Consider the following 8,042-nt stretch of genomic DNA (forward strand, 5'->3'; position numbering starts at 1 on the left):
GGAGGTTCATGAGCAAGATGGGACCCCACAGTTGTGGGCTGAAGCAGTTGCCCACAGGTGGGATTTCTTGTCTGGAGCAAGCCTCAGCCTTGTTTTTAAGTCCTGATAAGGTGGCGCCCTCCGTTTTATCCAGGATAATCTTCCTTATTTAAAGTCAGTTGATTAGGGACTTTCATTATATCTTCAAAATCCCATAATAGCATACCTAGATTAGTGTTTGATTGAATGACCGGGAGCTTTACTCTGCCAAGTTGGCTCAGCATTATAAGAAAATTGTTGCTTTGCCCTTTTGCAAGGTAAATGCAAAACATTTAAATATTCAGTAAATAATTGCTGACATCTAGCCAATGATAACTATAATAAAAACGAACTCTTTCACAACACAGAATCGACTGTCAGGGATCTATAGGAAACCAGTAAATTTAAGCTTGTTATTCTGTGCTGCAAAGACTGGCCTGGGGAGGGATGAATTCTTATATATGCCTAAATGTAAAATATTTTCCCCCACCGGAAATAATTCTCAGAGTCGCTCATATGATAAGGAACTATCTCCCATGACTTCATAGTAAAAAAAAATAACCTAAAAATGACCTCCTAATACTAGTTTTGTGTGCTTCTAAAAGGCACCTGACAGAATCAGGTATAAAAGGAGGCAAAAGAATTGACACGTTTCCTGGGTTACAGATGTCGTAAAACCCTCTATGATACTTTTAGGAAAGAATACAATACTATGAAGCCACCTTTGAGAAGAAAAAGGCAAGCCCTAAAGTGGGTGGAGTTGCTTGCAAAACAGATACCTGATAAAGAATTTGTATCTAGATATCTAAAGAGCTCCCACGAGCTCCTTTTTTTAAAAAGATGGAAACCAACAGGAAAATGGCCTAAAGATTCGAATGGGTAGTTCGCGAAACAGAATGTAAGTATGCCTAATAAACCCATGAAAATGTGCTTAACTTCCTAGGACCAAGAAAATGCACATAAAAATTACAATAAAATACTACTGCACACCCACCTGCAGGGCTAAGGTTAGGACGGCAGAAACCCCAAGTGTTGTCGAGGCTGTGTGGTAGTCCGCCAGTGGGCGTGGAGCTGGCCAGTCTGCCGCGGTGGAACACGCGTGTTCCTCCCCAGCGATTCCCCCCGAGGTAGAGAAGCAAGGGCATGCGAAACCCGTATGAGAATGTTCTTAGCAGCACTGCTCGTAATAGCCACGATCTGGAAACAATCCAAATGTCCACCTACACAGAAGGGGTAAAATTGGAGTATATTCAGAAGTGGAATATGCTACATTAGTGAAAATGAGCGTGCAACATGGAGGGGTTGCAAACATAATACCGAGTAAAAGAACCTAGACAAAAAAAAAAAAAACAAAACCCATAGGCTGTGTAAATCGTTTTGTACATCTCATGTAAGTTTCCAAGCTGGGCAAAACCCATCCATGATGTTCGAAGTCGGGGTGGTGTTACCCTAGCAGGGGAGGGGCGGGCCCTTGGGAGAGGTGATGGGAAGTTGGCATGAAAGGGCATTTAGGGAGCTGGTGAGGCTCTCTTACTTTATCTGGGTGCTTGCTCCGTGCATGTGTTCACTCTGAAAATGCATACACTTTAAGATTTATACACTTTGGGGGGGTGCCTGGGTGGCTCAGTCAGTTAAGCATGGACTTCACCTCAGGTCATGATCTCACACTTCGTGGGTTCAAGCCCCACTTAGGGCTCTGTCCTGACAGCTCGGACCCTGGAGCCTGCTTCCTGCTTCGGATTCTATGTCTCCCTGTCTCTCTGCTCCTCCCCCTAAGCATGCTCGCTCTCTCTCTCTCTCTCTCTCTCTCAAAAATAAATAAATAAGTAAACAAACATTTAAAAAATTTAAAAAAAGGTTTGTACATTTTTTCATATGTGTTATTTTGTGAAGTTTACCCTAAAAAATGCATTAAGTAGTTATTCTGTCGAGATCATAAATATACTGCAAGAAGAAGAAAAACTTCCAACGTTACACAAAGGACACTTATTTGGGGAGATAAAATTTCCAGTGGCCACATCAGTTACAGATTCAAGTAATGTTATATCTCACTTAGAAACCACTAAGAAGTGAAGGTAATATGTAATATGTGAGGCCTCAAAAAACCAGCTCATGATGTCTCCGATTTTGAACATGCAAGTGGAGTTTAAATAAAACTATTTCACGAAATCTTACAGTGGAAAAATTCTAAGCTGACATCTTAAAAATATTTTTAATATGTATGTATTGTACGCTGTGACAAAGAGACATGAATTTTATATAGTAGAGCTCATAAACACATTCCAAGTTAGCCAAGCAACCTTTTTGCATATTCTCATCAGAAAATTGCAGATCTGCATTTGGGCACACTGGATGAACACAGCGTATACAACATAGATTACACTGGTTTATGAAACTCCTGAAACCGGAGCGCCTGGGTGGCCTAGTGGGTTGAGAGTGAAACTCTTGATTTCACATCAAGTCATGATCTCACAGTTCGTGAGATAGAGCCCTGCATCGGGCTCTGTGCTGACAGCACGCAGCCTGCTTGACATTCTCTGTCTCCCTCTTTCTCCACCCCTTCCTATTCTCTAAACAAACAAACAAACATTAAAAAAAAAAAAAGAAACTTCTGGAACCAAAATCACTTTATTAAAACAAAACTGCCACGTGTCGGGTTTTTTGTTGTTGTTGTTGTTGTTGTTTTAAAGCTTTCATTTTATCGGTTTGGGTGAAGAAAGGACATACGATTGGTGGTGCTTCCTGGTGAGGAGAGCGGAAGTGATGGAGCAAATCAAGTAGCAGCAGTGGCCACAGGAGCACCGGTGACCTGAGGACAGAAGCAGCGGCTGTGTTCAAGATGGGGGGCAAAGTATTCAAATGAAGATCAACATCTCAAAATTAATAATTTTCCTATCAGCTTATAAATAATCTAACAAAAAAGTTTAATGGTTTTTTTTTAACGTTTATTATTGAGAGACAGAGAGAGACAGAGCGTGAGCAGGGGAGGGGCAGAGAGAGAGGGAGACACAGAATCTGAAACAGGCTCCAGGCTCCGAGCTGTCAGTACAGAGCCCGACGGGGGGCTCGAACTCACAAACCTCCAGATCATGACCTGAGCTGAAGTCAGATGCTTATCCGACTGAGCCACCCAGTCGCCCCAATAATCTAACAAAAGAGTATAAAAGGAAAATGATCCCATTCAGAGCAGCAACGAAGAACGAAAGTACCTAGAAATCACCCGAGCAAGAGTTGTACAAGGTCTTTAGTAAAGTAAACCTTGAACAAATGGAGAGCAATATATTAATGGCACAGAAGACTCAATATTGTAAAGGTATTAAAACACCCCATAGTAATCTATAGATGCAATGCTGCCTTAACCCAAATCTCAATGCTTTCTATGGAAATTGACAAGCTAATTATAAAATTCATACGGAAGAATACGCTTTTTTCTTGAAAAAGAACAAATTGGTGTACCTGATGTCAAGACACGTTGGAAAGCAGCGATAATGAAAATAGCTTTGGACTCAGAAGAGTGCAGTGGACCAAAGAAATCCTGCTGCAGACCAATTCGGGGGTTGGTGGTGTCTCAAGTCGGTGAGGAAAACAGGCACGCTTCCACGTACGGTGCTGCAAAATGACTTCCCAGCAGCTTCGTGGGGAGACACGACCCAGAGTAGACCCGGCCAGGCCCTGCATTGCAACATTGCTTGTCAGTGGAGAAAATATGAGAACAGCCCCAAGTGTTTACGAATAAAAATAAGCTGCTGAACAATGCACATAATTCAGTACTGTTATGTTTTTAAACCAGCGACACAATGTGTTATATGTTCCAAAGGTACAAATACGTCATGGGAAAAGGTCTGAATGAAAATAAATGGCCATTACTTCCGGGAAAAAAGAAGAGCTTCGGAATTGAAGATGATAGTCAAAGGGCTTTATTTTTGATGACTGACATTTTTACAAACGGAAGTTACATGTGTATATTTGGGGTTGTAAAACGTTAATTTTAAACCTTAATGTTTAATAAATGTGGAAAGCCAGAAAGAGCAAACAGTGTTTACACCCAGCTGTGTCAAGGCCCAGAAACACAACTTCATGCCTTCTACTTTCTTTATACTCCCGGGAATTTCAATTCTGATTCAAAAACGCAAAAAAAGTAGAATTATCTTAACTTACTCTGTGACACAGTGAGAATTTCAGAAGAAGAAAACCTTACATTACTCCCGCATCTATAAGATACCTTGGGACTGATGGCTCGTCTGCAAATGGGGTGGACAAGAGCTCCTACGCTGTTTAACTCACAGGGCTGTGGAGCATAGCCGAACAAGATGGCCTTTGAAATCACCATTATCCTATCCAGATGTTAGTGACCAGGTACATCAGTGTCACTGACCTCCAAAATGAGGCGTGCTATCTTGGGAGGGTGCATAAGAGCTTCTGTCTATGCTTATTTTGAGTTCATTCCCCTCCTGTTAAAGCGTATATTTTTGTGCATGCTTTATAATTTCTGTAACCTACTGGCATGCTAATACGTGCAATGACATGGAAATAGTTACCCATACCGTAGATGCGTGCGGCATGTGTGAGATCTCTCCCCCTAAAATCCCCCCACCATAACTTTTTGAGTAAACGATTGTGAAGACCAACACACCGAATATCAGCTGCGCAATCACCCTGTACCTAGAGTGATTGGCGGTAGATATACAATCGTTTCCTCCAGGAGAACATAGTTTTGTAAACTTCTGCGGGTCTTTGTGCAGCCCCAGCCAGTCCAGGAGCAGATGTCCTTTTGGTCTTCAGAGATAAAATAAAGGGAATGTACACCCTTGTTGTATTTGGCCGGAGACCAGGAATCCAGTCCAAGAGCACTGAATTTCCAATTTCATTCCTATCCCTTTGGCACCAGGTGTCAGCCTGGCACTGGCCGTGTTTAATGAGCACTTCACTTCCTGGCAATAGAATGTAAAGAACAGAACCCCAGCAGCGCCTTTGTTTGGATGACAATGGTGTATATACTCAACCAGTCAAATGTATTAGCATTTTCATCTCATCGGGTTTATTAGATCCAAGTACCATTCAAAGTGGGGCATGGAGGTGAGAACTAGATGAGGCAACAGACTTTTCTTTTAACTCATCAAGATAGTATTTCCGGCATGGCGTTCTGGCTTGTGTGTGTGTGTGTGTGTGTGTGTGTGTGTGCGCGCGCGCGCACATCTGCGTGTGCTATATGTGTGTCTGTGTGTGTGTATGTGGGTAAACATTGCATCTGGAGTTGGAATCTTCAGCACGGGCTGTGCGGGTGGTGGACTGATGGTGGACTGCCTTTTTGTTCACTGCTGGTGAAGTAGGATTTTTCTTCTTCTCAGAAGACAGAAACCTACTCCTTTCGGGGCGCTTATGAAATCATTTCAGTAAAAATACTGCCACCCAGTGTTTTGATTAGGACAATGACCGTAGACCACACACGAAAAAATAAAGTTTTCCAGTGAAAATGGCAAATGACTCATTTTTTTATCAAATACAGATAAGGCCTGATGGACTGTAGAACATTCTGGTCTTATGTAGGCTAATCCAGCCTGAACGTGCTGCATCATGCAGAGGGGGTATCCCAGCTGTCGGAATGAACGTTTTGTTAAAATATGAATTCGGAGATAATCCTGCTAATATTCTAGCCTTACTCAGTTGTTGCGTGCTGAGGGATTTCACAGTGCGTTTCCCCCCCACAGCCTTTCTGCTGCAGCCATGGCCCATTCCCCCCCCCCCCCAAGAACTTATCTCCAGAGCAGTTCCCTCGTGCAGGGGGAAGGGAGACTGCATTTGGAGAAGCTTGTGTCCTGTGCTGCACCCCAGAGGAGCACTGTTCCTTCCCAGCGTGGCCCCTCTCTCCGTCCTGCCACCCCACAGGCCAGGACTCAGACGCTGGGCCCCTGTGTCAAAGACTCCAGGGAGCACCCATCAGGCTTTCCAAATACTCCCTGTGTGCCCATGTGACGAGGCAGGAGGTAGACCAGCTGCCCATCTCCCATGACAGGGCAAGGCCGGGGAAGTGCACCGCACCCCACAACTTTCTCCGAAAACCCTTGGTCTCTCAGCTCTTCTCCTCCCCTTCACAGGGGGTGTTGGACAGAGCTGGGTTGGCATCCCCTTTGCAGATGGCCTAGCGCCTCCCTTTGGAAGGTGGCCGAACAGAGTGCCCACTACTTGGGGACCTCTGTCAGAACTGGGATAGAGAGAGCCCCACTACAACCTCCTGTCACACTCAGGAGAGTAAAAGAGGAATGACCATAATGGGGCCTACTCCTAGGGCCATGGTGAGGATCAAATAAAATAACCCAAGTAAAGGCTTTAGCTCTGTAGCTTATTTTTATTATTGTAGATATTTGGTCAGGGGCGAGGGGCAGCAGAGGAAGGGCTGAGAGTAGAATGGTCAAGGGCTCTGCTGACAATGCAGAGCCTGCTTGGGATTCTCTCTCTCCCTCTCTCTCTGTGCCCTTCCCCCACTTAAGTGCGTTCTCTCTCTCTTAAATAAATAAACATTTATTAAAATGTCATCAGAAGAAAATTCTTGGGTTTCAAGAAGCAAGTGGTCAACCATCCCTTATGCTTCCCTATACAGGAAGAAGCCATAGGGACGGGACCCATGACTTTATGATGAGTGTTTTCAATAGAGTGATAAGGATAGAAGGGAAAATGAACAGAAATTGAAGGCATTTGTTCGCTCATATGCTCAACAAATATTTACCGAACACCTCTTATGTATCAGCCACTGTTCTAGGCCTTGAGGATACAGTAGTAAACCAAACACAGACCCCTGCCCTAATGGAGATTGCACTGCAGCACTGTTTATAGAACACTCTTTGAAGAACATTCACTAAGGACTGGGGAGGACAGGAGCGTAGACAGTATTTTGAGGGGAAGGTGAAGTCTACCTATATGGAATCTTCCTCGGGCAGTAGGCACGTCTTTCCCTCTGCCCCCATCCCCAGCTTCAGTGACTGTAACAGGTATTTATGTGGCGATCACATTCCAAGAGATCAAAAGCTTTCTTTTACCTCTCAGAGAAAAATGGTAGTTGTTAGGGAGTTTGCTGGCCAAGTACTTGGGCATTGTAACCACAGTGGAAAGTAGACTGCCTACCCACCATTGCTTCTCCTTCCCAATCCCACCTCTACCCTACACCCTGTGATCTTATAAAATACTACTGAGTCTGTGCCCGCCGCCCTCTATAAATCCTCAGCAGTTTTAGTTTGTTTTGTTTTCATGAGTGTTGCCGAACCAATTGACCTCAAGTCCAGCATACGAGAAGCTCCGAGGCTGGTCAGGTGGATTTTCAACTGTTAGCTGCATTCCGTTCCTCTGGTCTCATCACCTCTTGGACCTTGTCAGAAAAGACCTCTTTACTGTCTTCCTGGAGACATTTGTCCTGCATTCTCAATAACGCTTCGCATAATGCACCAAAACTCAGCTCCAGACCTGCTCGCCAGGACAGGGTCCTCTGCCCACAGACAGGTGTACTTCTTCAGATCTTCTGGTCGGACACAGCTGGCTTAGCCCTGGCTGTATGGTGACACAGATTTCCAGTACTGCTGGTGGAGGGTTCTCCCTACCTGTCTAGATGGTCCTCCTCAAGTACCTTTACGAGTGGAGCACCCATCCACTAGAAGGCAGAATGAAGAAGTCTGGGCTCCTGTCTTCACTTTCAGGGTCACCTGGTCTTTCCGCCTTCACGACAGGTATACATGTATCCTCACTTGTCCCGCCTGAAATTCGTGGTGTGTCCTGAATCCAACCATTCAAATGCTTTCTCAGTTTCAGAAAGTTCTCAAGTACCATCTCTCCGTTGCCTCTCCTGTGTTGTATTTGCCGTCTTCTAAACACCACACTAAGATGATAAATAAATACTTGAATAGCCTCCCGCCAGTTCACATTGAGTCTCACCACTACATTTAAGTAGAAACCTTTCAGGCTTCAAGTTTCAGAACCTCTTTTGCGATTTTGCACAGGAAGCTCACGCTCGGTTGGGTGTAATCCCGGGGCATCTG

The sequence above is a fragment of the Panthera tigris genome, chromosome A1, assembly GCF_018350195.1.
Source record: "Panthera tigris isolate Pti1 chromosome A1, P.tigris_Pti1_mat1.1, whole genome shotgun sequence".
NCBI classification, from domain to species: domain Eukaryota; kingdom Metazoa; phylum Chordata; class Mammalia; order Carnivora; family Felidae; genus Panthera; species Panthera tigris.